Genomic DNA, 15,281 nt, shown 5'->3' with positions numbered 1-15,281 from the left:
TATTTTCAGACAAATTGTCTTTGGAAAAACCCCTAAGGGAAAACCAGTTCTACAGATGAGAAATTATATTAAACTTCAGAAAATCAAGAGATACAAAATTCCTTGCTTCTTACTGGCAGAACTTCGACAACCTCCTAATTTCTCCCACTGATATTCCCCATTGGTATCCCCACGCTAACACTGCAAGACTGTTTGCTAACACTGCAAACGTTTCTCCAAAACTTCATGTTTTCCAAATGCCCCCCTAACCTCCTTTTATACTACTCCTATTGGTAAACCAACGGCCGAGATTGATTTACAATCGACGGTTGAGATTAAGACAACTTGACAGCCAACAATAGAATTGGTTGCAAGGTGTCCAAAAGGGAATCACTAAAATTAGTAAATAATTATCCTTGCAATAACTATTTACTAATTCTTGGCAAGTGGACAAATAGCTGTCCAAACCACCGATAACTAATGCTGCTATACATAGATAAGGACGAACAATTGTCCAAGCTATCCATAAATACTACTGCTATTTTTGGGTTAGAAATAACAGCTGTCCAACTAACAATAATTAACACTCCCTCTTAGCGAGGAAGTTGTTCTGCAGGACACCTAACTTATCTCTGAAGAAGATAAATTTTGCCTTCCCCAATGCCTTAGTCAGAATGTCTGCTACCTGCTCCTTTGTACGTATGTATTGTAGTCAAACAATACCTCATTGTACACAATCCCTGATGAAGTGATATCTGATATTTATATGTTTAGACCTATCATGAAACACTGGATTCTCAGAGAACTTGATGCAACTTTGATTGTCACAATGTATCACAGTAGTCTCAACCTTCTGACCAAACAAGGCTACTAACAACTTTCGAAGCCATATAGCTTCACATGTCACCATGCTAGCTGCTATGTATTCTGCTTCTGTTGAACTTAGAGCCACAAACTTTTGCTTCCTGTTGAACCAAGATACAACTCCTGATCCCAAGCTGAAACAACACCTTGAAGTGCTCCTTTTGTCTGTTGTACTTCCTACCCAATCTGCATCAGTATAGCCTACCAACCTGATACCTTCACCTCGAACATATCTGATCCCATACTTGACTGTACCACACAAGTAATGTAGCACATGCTTAGTCACTATCCAATGCATTCTTTTTTGGTTCAACCATGAACTGACTAAGAGAGTTTACTGCAAATGCTATATTTGGTCTAATGTTGACCAAATACATAAGTGAACCAATCAACTGTCTATATAAAGTGGGATCTACATCTTTCTCCTTAGTTGTATCTAACTTCCTCCAATTTGTGATCATGGGTGTAGACATGGCTTTGCAATCCTCCATCCCAAATTTCTTCAAGATTTCAATGCTATATTTCCCTTGACCAAGGAAAATCTCCCCATCTGTCTGCCACACTTCCATGCCTAGAAAGTAGTGCATAAGTCCTAAATCCTTCATCTCGAACTCTTCTGCAAGGTTCCTCTTGCAATCCACTATGAGCCCTAGTGAACCTCTAAGAAATAGGTTGTCCACATAAAGAACAAGAATGAGAATCTCACCCCAACCATCAAGTAGTAGAGGTTAGCATCTGCTTCACTCTTCACAAAGCCCATTTTCTGCAAGTATGTATCAATGCGCTCATACCACACTCTAGGAGCCTGCTTGAGTCCATACAATGCTTTCTTCAATCTGCACACGTGGGTTTCTTTGTTGTGTGCTACAAAGCCTTCCGGTTGTTCTATGTATACCTCCTCCTTCAAATCACCATTAAGGAATGCTGTCTTGACATCCATTTGGTGGATTTGCCATCCCATCTGTGCTACAAGTGAGATTACAGCTAGTATAGAAGTATACCTGGCAACAGGAGAAAATTTCTCCTCATAGTCTATTCCCTCCTTCTGAGAGAACCCCTTTGCCACAAACCTTGCCTTGTATTTCTCGATGCTACCATCTACACCGTGCTTTATCTAATAGATCCAGCGTGATCCAACTACAACCCTATTTGTTGGTCTAGGTACTACCTCCCACACATCATTTTGCATTATTGAAGAATATTCCTCAACCATAGCATCTCACCATACCTGATGTTTTGCAGCTTCCTGATAGCTAGAAGGCTCACTATCTACCAACTGACTAACTAATGCCACATAGTCATTGAACTTGGCTGGTTGTCTTCGCTGTCTAGTACTCTTCCTAGGAGCTCCCACAAACTCTTGAGTATCTCTTTGTGTATTTGGAACCACATGGTTCCCGCTGCCAATTGTGGAGGATGAAATTTCAACCTCTAAGCCTTCTAGATGCATTTCCTATTGCACCTGTTGCTCCATACTCTGTGAATCTTCACTAACTGAGTCTACACTCGTACTCATAACTGTACTTAAGCTTTGTTGCTCTTGACTTGGTCTTGGAGCTTCTATTGGCTGCTCACTCTGATCATCTGCTGGAAAATCTTTGGATCTCCTAAATGCCTTGTCCTCCATGAACTTGACATCCCGTTTCACAATAATTCCTTTAGTCCCCAGAATGAAAATCATGTATGTCTTTGAGGTCTCACTGTACCCAACAAAGTACCCCATCTCTGCAGTCTGATCTAACTTTGTACACGTATCTCCAGGAATATGACAATATGCCAAACTCTTGAATATCTTCAAGTGACTAACATCTGGGTTCTTCCCTATGAAAGCCTCCTCTGGTGTCATCTTCCCTAGCACCTTGTGTGGAACTCTATTCTGAATGTAGACTATTGTATTACACGCCTTTGCCCATAAGTAATGCGACATGTCCTGGTCATGTAGCATAGCTCTTGCTACCTCCGATATAGAACGGTTCTTCCTCTCAGCAACTCCATTCTGATGTGGATTGTAAGGAATAATCCATTCTCTCTTGATTCCTTCTCTGGTATAGAACTCCTGGAGGACATTTCCTTTGTACTCGCCACCATTGTCTGACCGAAGAACCTTTATCTTCTTTCCTATTGAGTTCTCCACAAGAGCCTTGAACTCTTGGAATTGACTTAAAACCTCATCCTTAGTCTTCAAGAAATATATCCAGGTCTTTCTAGAGAAATCATCAATAAAAGTAACATAGTACTCATATCCTCTGAGAGATTTTGTCGACATTGGTCCACAAACATCTGAATGTACTAGATCAAGAACACCCTTAGATCTGGTGTCACTTCTTGGAAAAGATTCTTTCACAAACTTCCCCAACACACATCCCTTACATACATTGTCATGCTCTGTGCTCACCTCTGGAACACCTGTCACGGTCTCACGAAGCAATCTAAGTGCTCCATGATGAATATGGCCCATCCTCTTATGCCATAGCTCTCCAAGATCTCTAGGATTACTGTTTCTCATAAGTGCCTTAGGAGTATCAAACTGTAATCTATAAAGGTGACCACTCCTAACTCCAATAGTTATAGGTAATTTCCAATCCTTGTGCTTAATCAACACATTATTCCCTCTAAAGAGTACATTATACCCCCTATCCTGAAGAACAGATACAAAAATCAAATTCATACCTAAGCCTGGCACATATAACACATCATGAAGTGGAATTATCCTTCCATTCTCCCTCTAAAACTAAACCGTCCCTTTCCCAACAGGATTGAGTTTGGACAAGTTTCCCATAGAAATCTGGATGTTGGTGTCCTCCTCCTTGTAACTGGAGAAGTACTCTCTAACTCCTATCATATGAAATGACACCCCACAATCTATATACCAAACACACTGTGAGGTTGAGCTAACCATACAAGCTATGAGAACAAACTCATCTTCCATTCTACTGGAGAGTTCTTCTGCACTTGCTGAAGCTGCCACCTACTTCTTACCCTTCTTCCTCTCTGGGAAATCAATGACATAGTAGCCAAACTCGTGACATCCAAAGCACTTGACCTTAGAAAGGTCCTTCTTCTTCTTCTCACTTTTTGAATTTGATCCTTTGCTAGATCCCTTCTTTGCTTTCCCTTTACCCGCTAGGGTAACATTCTCTTGTTCCACCTCATTTTTCTGACTCTTGTTGGCCCCATTAACAAGACTTAGTCTAAACTCCTTCTGAGTGAAATCAGTCCATAGTCGATCCCAACTTGGTAAAGTATCTTGTCCACTGACAACTTGAACAAAGACACTCCATTTTTTAGTAAACCCATTTAGGGCTATTCTCACTAGCTCATCATCACTAGGGCTATCTCCAACAGCTGCTAACTCATCCCTGACAAGTCTGAGCCTAGTGAGGTAACTTGTGACATCTTCTCCCTGATTCATCCAGGTATTCTTTAGCTTCTCTCTGAGAATCAACTTCCTATTGGTGGTAGCATTCTAGTACAGATTCTGAATGGCATCCCACATCTTCTTCATTGTATCTAGCTCTGAGATATGTGGAACAATATGATCCTTGACACCATCAAGGATTATCCTCCTCACCTTGGCATCATCCTTCCTATATGCTGCAAGCTGTGTTGCATCCGTTGGTACAGGTACAACACTGGTAGCATAATCCTTGATACCATTCTCTTCCAACAATAAAGAAATTCTGGCCTTCCAGACACCAAAATTTGAGGCACCATCCAATCTATCCTGATCTCTCAAACTAGCTAAAGCCATCTCAAGGGTTTAAAGCAATAATAAATATAAAGAGATCAAAATTTCTTTCTCAGGGAAAAACTCTTCTACCCTTAACAATGCTCTGATACCATGTGAAAAATCAACTATTGCAGTCACTGATTATTAATCTCCTATCATAAATGATTATTAAATTGCTGAAAATAAATTCCCAGCTAATATCGAAAAATAACACAACTGCAACTTCACTTATAAAATACGGAAAGAAATGCGCAACACAATGAACACAATATTTTGAGACAAATTGTCTTTGGAAAAACCCCTAAGGGAAAACCAATTCTACAGATGAGAAATTATATTAAACTTCAGCAAATCAAGAGATACAAAATTCCTTGCCTCTTACTGGCAGAACTTCGACAACCTCCTAATTTCTCCCACTGATATTCCCCATTGGTATCCCCACGCTAACACTGCGCCCTTGCTAACACTGCAAGACTGTTTGCTAACACTGCAAACGTTTCTCCAAAACTTCATGTTTTCCAAATGCCCCCCTAACCTCCTTTATACTACTCTTGTTGGTAAACCAACGGCCGAGATTGATTTATAATCGACGGTTGAGATTAAGACAACTCGACAGCCAACAATAGAATTGGTTGCAAGTTGTCCAAAAGGGAATCACTAAAATTAGTAAATAATTATCCTTGCAATAACTATTTACTAATTCTTGGCAAGTGGACAAACGGCTGTCCAAACCACCCATAACTAATGCTACTATACATAGATAAGGATGAACAACTATCCAAGCTACCCATAAATACTACTGCTATTTTCGGGTCAGAAATAACAGTTGTCCAACTAACAATAATTAACACATAGGTGGACATGCTCGTTTCTCTTCAAGAACATGAGAAGCTCAATGACAAAAAAATGATGTGTATTAAAACCCTAATCTCTTTTCATAGTAATAATATTGAAAATCCACTAATATAAGGTTGCTCTGCTTAGAGAGTGGGCAATGACAGAGTATAGATACGCTCGCTTTGCTTACAGAGTGGGTGATGGCATTGGTCATTACAAATAAAAAGGAACCCAAAACAAAAATAATAAAAATAAAATGGTATCCATCTTCATCTGGTCATGACAAAAAATAAGGCTAGATACATGGTCATAAAGTTATCTCATACCTCGGGCAGATGATGAAATAAACCCTTTACAAACTTTAAGCTGGATTTCTTATTGGTCGCTTCAGAACTGTCTGTAGCCAAAGAACTAGATGAGTAAGTCTAATGAAGACAAAAAAAGAAATGGAAACTGATATAAACATTGCAAGGAAGGAAACCATGGTGGCTTACCTCATGAAACATCTTCTCTAAAATGATAACAATAGACGGGCTCTACACATGACAAATGGTTTTCACTTTCATCAACCCTATTTTTTCTTACCAAAATTTTTAGTGTTGTCGGACCCAACAACATATAAAATTTGGTTTACAAAATAGTTGGATAGAAAGAAGTTATTACTATTCCACCTATTAAGTTGGAATTTTTCCATGCCCATTTTGGGCTAAAATTACAAAATTTTAATCCTAATTTTCATTTTTCTAACCAAACATCAAATTGCCAAATTCAAGCAATCAAATTTTCCTATACCCTTCCAATTCTGACAACCAAACGGGCCCTTGAGGCATTCAATATTGAGTGAATTATTTTGAAGCACTAAGTCATAATATTTGTTTGAAATGTTTTCTAATGTTAGACACTCAAGATTTGATGGGATTTTTTTAACCTTAAGGATTCAAGAGTGGATTTGGACTTTTTAATTTATTGCAACATTTATTCAATGAGAAATGGTTAAGGCATTCATGTTCATTCCTTCCTAAATCTAAGATCCTTCAAAGGAATCTCGCTTCTTGAAATAAGACTAGTAGAGTTTACAAATGAAATGACCAAAGAAACATAATATTTATTAAAATTTAACAAAAACTCAAAACAATACAAATATGAAACATAGTCGCACATGCCAAAATGAAAAGATGACAAAGCTCATAGATAATAAAATGTAAAAAACTTAAATAAAATAATACTAATATACTTGATACTTAACCTATGAAGTGTAGATGAGAGAGTTGGTGAGTACCCAACAAACTATAGAGACACCAATATGCATATACACCAAAACTCACAGATGATAGAATAACCTTTGCACATGGCAAAGCTAGCTTAAACAAGTTAAAATAATAATCTAAAATCACAAAAAATGACTTTATCTAGCTTTAAGACATAATTATCGACTACTCTTAAAAGAAAAAGCCTAATATAGTCCCAACAATGAAAAAACATTTACAAAAAATACACAATTCCTTCATGTTTTTTAAGCTCTATCAGAGACGAAAAAACAATGTAAATGGCGGTGCATAGACACTAGACTATAGAGATGACAAAGGAGGAAAGGCTAGTTTATTTTTCACACATGTAAGGTCTTTAGGTGTAGACACAGAACTTTATAGACACCAAAATGTGTAGATGACAAAACCTCTACGTAGATGACACTACAAGTGATGAGCATCAAAAGGTATTATTTTTTAGAACATATTGAGTTTTCTTTCAAATTCTAGATTGGAAAAGGGATGTGGGTTCCACTAAGAATGCCAAAATGTATACACAAAAATCTAATTAGACGAGAGCACGTGTTAATAAGGGAATTTTTGTAGTATGTGCATATATCAAGATTGGAATCAAATAAAGAACTATTATCTTGTGTTTCAGTACACTAAAGCAACCAAAAGAAAGAAGCCCCACACAACCTCAAAGAAGCTCAATAAGGGCACCCAAATGAACCTTATTGGTGTGCTCAAGAGTGACGGATGTGGATGTGCTCTCCCAAAGACAACTATGAAATCCCAAGATGATTAGAATGGAGTGCAATGTGTATGAATCTATGCTAAATGATGGAGAATGTTTCAAGAAATGGCTATGGAAGGAACCATTCTTGAGAGAATTCACAGATAAGGGAGATGGATGCAAGAAAGTAAACTAAGTTATCAATGCAAAGAAATGAGTCTAAATCAACTAATGAAATTTACTGCAATTCATGAAAATATCTAAAAAGCTCTAGCATTATACTAGTATGATAACAAACCAATGGAGGAGATGAAATATGCTTGAAACAAAGACTCTATATATAAGCTTTATGGAGACCTTGAGGAAGTGGAATCTATGTGGCATCCACATAGATGTCTCAAGAGAGACACATGGGCTAAAGGAAAAGCCATGTAAAAGATTTTTTTTTTAAAATTATGCTTTACATGGCTCAAGGTGTGCTCACACATGTGTGAGAAATCTTGGGGAAAGGAGTGGGTGACAAAGGTGTAAGAGTACCTTTCGGAGATATTAATGAAAGGGAGACTCTATGGGCTTTGAGTTTCTCACACATGTGTTGGCAACCACTTAGTTGCTAAAAGGTAATTAGGAGGGTACTTAGCATAAATAAGAGGGATTAGGTAGTGGGTAGGCTTAGAAGTACAAGATTGATGGGTGATAAGCTATGTTTTAGGTAGGATTAAGATTAAACTAAATAGGATTTAATTTAATAGTAGGATTAGAGAATTTAATAAGTGGAGGGAATAAAATAAATGAAATCTATTTAAAAGGGGATTTATGGATCATTTTGGATTAAATAAATTAAATAAATTAGAGGGAAGCATTTAAACTTAGTTTAAATACTTTAGAAAAGTTAGCCCATTTTAAAAATAAGTAGAAGCATATGAAAAAAAATCAATTAATAAATAATAAATTATATTATCATTGTAAATATTAAATAAATTAGTATAGTATTTAGAAAAAAATTAACCATCTACAATCTCTTCCTCTATTAGCCTCTCTCTATCTCTCTCTCTCTCTCTCTCTCTCTTGCTCTCTCTCTCTCTCTCTCTCTCTCTCTCTCTCTCTCTCTCACACACACACACACACACATTTTTGTTTCTTACATAGTACATACACCCTATTGAAGAACAAAAAAATATGTAAAAAAGGCCAAGGGTATGTGCAAGATCATAGTGTGCCAAAAAAGTGACGATCTAAAAAACTTGTACTTCTAAAATATCTCAAACCATTTCAAAATCTATTCCAACCTTTTTCCCATCCATCTTGATACTAAATGAAAACAATTAATATCTTTATAAGATCTAATATATCTTTTGATACCAAACCTATAGGGTCAACTTTAAAAACATCCTAAAAATATGCTTTTGGCCTGTTTTTATGTGATTTTTATTTCAAACATTTAGCTAATGACTTTTTTTCACTAAAATTTGATGAAATAAGAAGGGTTTCTTAAGAATGTTCTTATCTTTCCATAAATGTAAGGTTTGTCAAATTATGAGTTTAGTAAGTAATTATTACTTATTTTCTAATGGAGTTAGGTATAAAGTGTTGACTAACACACTACTTGAAAAACAACTATAACTTTCAAATGGTACAACATTTTTTAAATCCAAAAGATACATCACATTCTATGTTTCTTCTAATATAAGGGGAAAAAAATGAAAAATTGAATTTTATAGAGTTTTGAATTGGTTAAGGTGGTCAGTCATGAGAATTTTTTTATTCCAAAAATGCTAAAGTTAGAAATTAATTATTAACTATTTATTTAGAATAAAAATACCCAAAAATATGTTTCACATCTAGGCATGAATCTAATACTTATATCGAGAATATTATTAAAAAATATTATCATTTGATTTTGATTAAGGTGGTCAGACATAGTCTACTTCTTACTTTTGTTCTAAAATTTTATATTGCATTAAAATTCAAAGTTTTGACCAATCAATTTTTATTTTTTTGAGATAAGTCCTAATATTTAAGAAACTAGATTCAATTTGCTAGAGATTCTTTTCTCTCAACTTTTTGATATAAAGTTAATAACAAGTAAAAAATTGCACGTCAAGTTGACATAACCCTAATTTTTTGATTTTTTATTGCCACTTAAGAGCATAGTTTGGTTGACCATGATCTTGCACATTCCCCCGAGAAAATTGTGAAAACATACAAATTTTCTCTATGTACACTATTTAATTTCTACTTTTTTCCTTGAAAATATTTTCTTTTCATGATGTTAAAGCTCACAAAGAAATGCATTCTACCAATTTTCACTAGTTACTATGAAAATAAGAATGAAATTGAAAAAGTCAAGGATTCTTCAACAAAATTGATCATTTGAGGTACGTTTTTTTTTTTTTTTTTTTTTTTTTTACATATGTGACATGTGAATAAAAAGTCTTTCTATTTATAAGTGATATAATGTGACCCTTTTGAGGAGATAATTTTACATATTGCAATATATTTATACTGTAAGTTGATTTATTATAATAGATTTATATTAAAAATTTGCATTTTGCAATAGATTGATATTATACTTTTACATTTTATAATATATTAATATTACAATTTGACTTATTATTTAATATTTTATATTATAATTTAAAATTGTAATAAATTCCTATGTAGAAATCAACACGTGTTGAGGAAACAAAAATAAATAAAAAATCTAACACCAAAATAACATGAAATAGATAAAGATAACTAAAGGGAAAGAATGAGACAACTCCATGAGAAAAAAGATGCATACCGTAGAAGAATGTTTTTCTTTCAATGAGGAACATGAAACATTAATAGAAAGTAAGGGAGAATTGGGATTGGAAGCAAAAAGGGAATGAATGAGAAACTTGTGTGCAATAAGATAATTTAATTACGAAGATGTGGGCACATCATTTTTGATTCTTGAGTTGAAGAGACACCATCATCTAATGTTGGAGGAACACCATTTTTTACCTCCCAAGGTGTGTGCACAATATTGTATCATGTTGAAGGCTATTTTCTACATTCAGAGTTGTATAATAATCTTTTTGAAGGCACACCATTTACATATCAACTTTAAGAAATTTCCTTCTAAAGTGAGAGACATTTTCATCAAATATTTGATGTAATCTTTTATTTTGTACAAACCTATAATAAAGGATTTTTTATTGGTTTTTTTTGATAAGAGATCGAAGCCAAGATTTGTTATTATTATGTTTTATAGGCTCTTCCTTAGGATTTTTTATTTGTTATTTTCTAGGTGTAATCTTATTTCCATGTTAAATATAACTATAAAACCAATAATCACGTATAAAAAAAGATGGTATGGCCCTATGTTTAGCCTATACATATGTGTTATTTTTATGTGGTTTACAAACTCATAACACAATCAATTCTCATTTGCTTGTCAATTTTTTACTTCATCCCTACTCCAAAACTCTCAATTACTATTTTACTTTTTTACTTTCAAATGCTCAATACCAATGCATTGATATGATATAAATAAGATTTACTTACATTGGTCATGGAATAATTACTTTTTGTACCTTTTTACTATGGTTTGATACACAAATTTAAACATAATATGAATTTATATTTTAAAGTTGATTATTGATTACAATTAATAAAATAATATATAAAGTGAGTTTATATTTCTATTTAATAATAAGAAATCAATATAATTATTAAAAAATAATTAATAAATACTATATATATATATATATATATATATATAATTAAGAAATAAAGTATATTACCTTTACTTGTTAGTTTCAAAATAAATTTATTTGTTCAAACCTACCATCCATCACATTTAAATATTAACTATGTCTAAAAATAAATTCAAAAAAATATATAAAACAATAATGACTAATGAAAGCACCCATATTTCAGTATTGTAACTATCAGTTCTACAAATAACATTTCTTTGCCTCCATCTATCCCATCTAAATATAAACTCTCTCTAAAAATAAATTTTTAAAACCCATATAAAACAAGGGGCACATGTGCCAAAGTTCCTGCTTTCATGTTTTCATGGTTGACTGAATTAGCTTTTGCAATGATCTCTATCTTGTCAACACCATTGTGTTTTACTGATGGAAACTTATGGCTCAAGATTAATTTTTTGTGTTTAGTGAAGAACTAATAAAAAATGTTGAAGTGTCTTTTAAAATGGAAACATTCATAACATTTTTCTGTATGTATACAACTAAGCTAGTGTTGATATCAAGGATGCCTATTGCCCATGAGATATAATGTTATATGAAGAGAGAGCTAAAAGAGAGAATTATATGTTATTATAAGGACAAGTAAAGGTAGAATAATAGAGAGTTGAAGATAATTTGAAAAATATTAATAATTTTATTATTTTAAGAAATATATAAATAACAATAAAAGTTATATTATATGAATAAACTACTCATTTCTACCAATTCAATTATAAGTTGAAATATTTAATTTATAAAAAAAAATTGTTGATTACTTAAATCAAAGTACCAAAATATGTAATAAGTTTGAAGAGAAGTATTAATAGTATTAAAAAAAATTGAGCAAAATTGTAAAATAGTAGAAGATAATAAATGTGTTTAAAATAAGAAATATATTTAACTATAGATTTGATTAAAATATCTATATTTGAATAAGATTTTAAAAGTTACAAAAAAAAATATCAATGTAAAACTAGTAATAAATATATTTAAAATAAGAAAGATAAAACATTGAAATCTATGCTTGATTAGATAGGAATAATTAATATTGATTAGACATATTTGTGAGGTGGAAGATAAAAATAATTTTTGAAAAAAAGTTTATCCACTTGTCACAAATAATAAAGTTGCAATTAATGATTCATTAATAGAGGTGTTAGAAAAATGATTGTTTTCTTTCTAAAGTTTATCTTCTTGTTACAAATGTGGAAAATATAAAATGGCAATTAATGCATTCGTTAATAGAAATGTTACAAAAAATAATTTATATTTTTGTTGAAGAAAATTGAATTTTTCATGAGCCAATATAATTTTTAAAAAATTATATTTTTCAATTCTAAAAAAACATACAAATTAATATAGCTTTTGCAAACATTCATATATCTTGAAAATTTTAGATTATGTAACTAATATAGAATCTCATGATTCCATTAGTTTCTTGCCAAAAAAAAAACAATAGCAACTAATAATAATAACATTACATTAAGAGAGAAGCGGTGTCACCTTATTTTTGAATAACTTCACTGTGAGTTCTATAAATAACAATTCCTTACCTCCCTCGCCTATTTATACGTATTTACACAATCAGAGTTGCAACCGACGAGTCCAAATATATTGAGATAGTACGAATTGTAGAAAGAGATTTTTGGAGAATAAAAGCTAATGGAAGGCAGAAACAATGGCGTAAGCAGCAGTATCAGTCGGAAGAAGCGGCGATTGATCTCAGTTGGTAGAGTAATGGAAGCTTTGAGTCCTCTTTCATTAATTGCCGAAGCCCTCAATTTATATGTGAGAAGCTTTTCTGACTGTGCGGGGAGGAGCAATTACAGCGGTCTTAATGGGGTTTGCGCAATTGCCTCGCCAAACAGCTTTTCCATCACAAAAGATGAAGAATTTGCTGAGCAAGGAAAGAGTAAATCATCTGGTGCAGCGCAAGGGAGGGAAATGAGCGAGAAGAAAACTGTGAGAAGCTTCAAAGACACTGCATTTCAGCCAATGCAAACAATCCACGAAGACACGGCCTGTTACTTTCCAGCGTCTTTCAAAAAGAATGCTGATTTTTACTTTCCGCTCTACTAAAAGATGTAACCTTGTTGTTCCAAAGAAATTGTTGAGCGCATCAATAAAATCTTTTGGTCTTCTGTAAAATGCCTGTCTGTAATGTGTATCTATTAAAACCTGATGGAAGGCAGAAGCAATGGCGAAAGCAGCAGTATTAATCGGAAGAAGCGCCGATCAGTATCACTTGGTTTACTGAAGTTGTCGTGTTTCAAAAATATTGTTGAGCGTATCAAACAAAAATCTTTTGGACTTCTCTTGTAATGTCTGCAGTGTGGTTTTATTTTGTTTAGAACGTACAATATAAAAAGAGAATTTGATTATTATTTTATTTCCGACATTTAAAAAAATTAATCTCTAGATTTAACGATTTGAAAGTGTAATCAAATTTTGTATTCTGATTTATCCTACTACGAATGAATGAGCGAGGGACAAAAGATAAACCTTTGTGAACAGTTTTGTTTGTGTTCCACAAGTATATTTCATTAGTATATTGTAGTTTTAGTTTTTCTTTTCTTTTCCAGTCTTTTAATTATATAAGTTATATAACTAAATGACAATTATGATTTAATCAATATTTAACAAATGTATATTATGTTGTTGAATTTTGATGTTATTAGAATTTTTTTTTAATATTTTTTTATCAGTAAATAAAAAAATAATTTGTGAAAAGTATTCTTATCAAAATATTATTCTATTTAACTTTTCTTTTTCTAGTCTTTTAATTATATAAGTTATATTATTAAATGACAATTATGATTTAATCAATATTTCACAAATGTTTATTATGTTGTTGAATTTTGAAGTTATTAGAAAAAAAAAAATTAAATTTTTTTATTACTAAATAAAAAAATAATTTGTGAAAAGTATTCTTATCAAAATATTATTCTAATTGACTTTTATTTTTCTAGGCTAAATTTGACAACCATTTACAAGTCAAAATTTAAAATTTAGTAACAAATGAAATATAAATTTTAAAAAATATATAAAGTATTTGTTAAAAATATAATATTTCAAGATATAAATCATCCAACAAATTTAGAAATTAAAATAAAAAGCTTAAATTAGTGGGGAGAGAAATAGAGATAAATGAAATATAAATAGTTTTGGCCGTAGACAAATATTCAATTGAGTAAAAAATCTATAGAAACTAAAAAATAATATTTAACAACAAAACAAAAGTAATATAAAAAATAATTTAAAAATTATAATCTAAATTAATTTAAAAAATTGAAAGTTAAATAAATAGAGATTGAGCTAATGTCACAATTAATTATTTTCTAAAAAAAAAAGAAAAAATAGTTAGAAAAGGAGACTCAAAATATAATTTTATGTGAACAAATTAAATTATTAATAATTTTAAATTTAAATAATATAATATTTACTGAATTCTTTTAAATATATTAATAAATAGTATTTACTTTAATTCAATTTATAAAATATGGAAAAACAATCATTTAATTTTATACTTAAATAATATAATATGTGAAAAATCAATAAGAAAAAAAAATAAAAAATAAATGTCTAACAAATATTCTATTCACTAAATAAATTATAGAAACTAGAAAACAATTAAAAAAAAATTAAGCTAATAATAATAATAATTTTAAAACTAAAATATAAATCAGTATTAAAAGTTCAAAGTTAAATAAATAGAAATCACAATGTGTCATGGATATGCTGATAGAATTCTTCATTTTACAAGTTTTTAATTAAATAAAAAAATAGAAAGTCATTGCAAAACAATTTTAAAATTATTTAATAAATTATTGAAATAATGACGCTTCCTCAAAACATGCGTTAATGTCAATATCAAAACAAGAGTTAAAAAATGTAGTCAGATAAAAAATTGCTTTACAATTTATCAGCCAAACTGACAACTTTTCTTGTCAAACTCACAATTTTTTTTTTGATGAAAAATTTAATTTCAGAAGATAAAAGATTGAAAATTTAACTTATATCCATTGTTTACATGATAATATACGATATAAAAATTTGAAAAGGCTTTTCATTGACATCTATTATTTACACGACAATGAAATATAAACGATCAAAAAGGCTTTCATCTTCCTCTTATTTTTTCTCTATTTTCTTCAGTTCATTTCTTTTGC

The sequence above is a fragment of the Cupressus sempervirens genome, chromosome 5 (assembly GCF_028749045.1).
Source record: "Cupressus sempervirens isolate cs-2001-9-10 chromosome 5, ASM2874904v1, whole genome shotgun sequence".
NCBI lineage: Eukaryota > Viridiplantae > Streptophyta > Pinopsida > Cupressales > Cupressaceae > Cupressus > Cupressus sempervirens.
The sequence above is the reverse complement of the archived record's forward strand: the minus strand, read 5'-3'. Positions refer to the sequence as shown.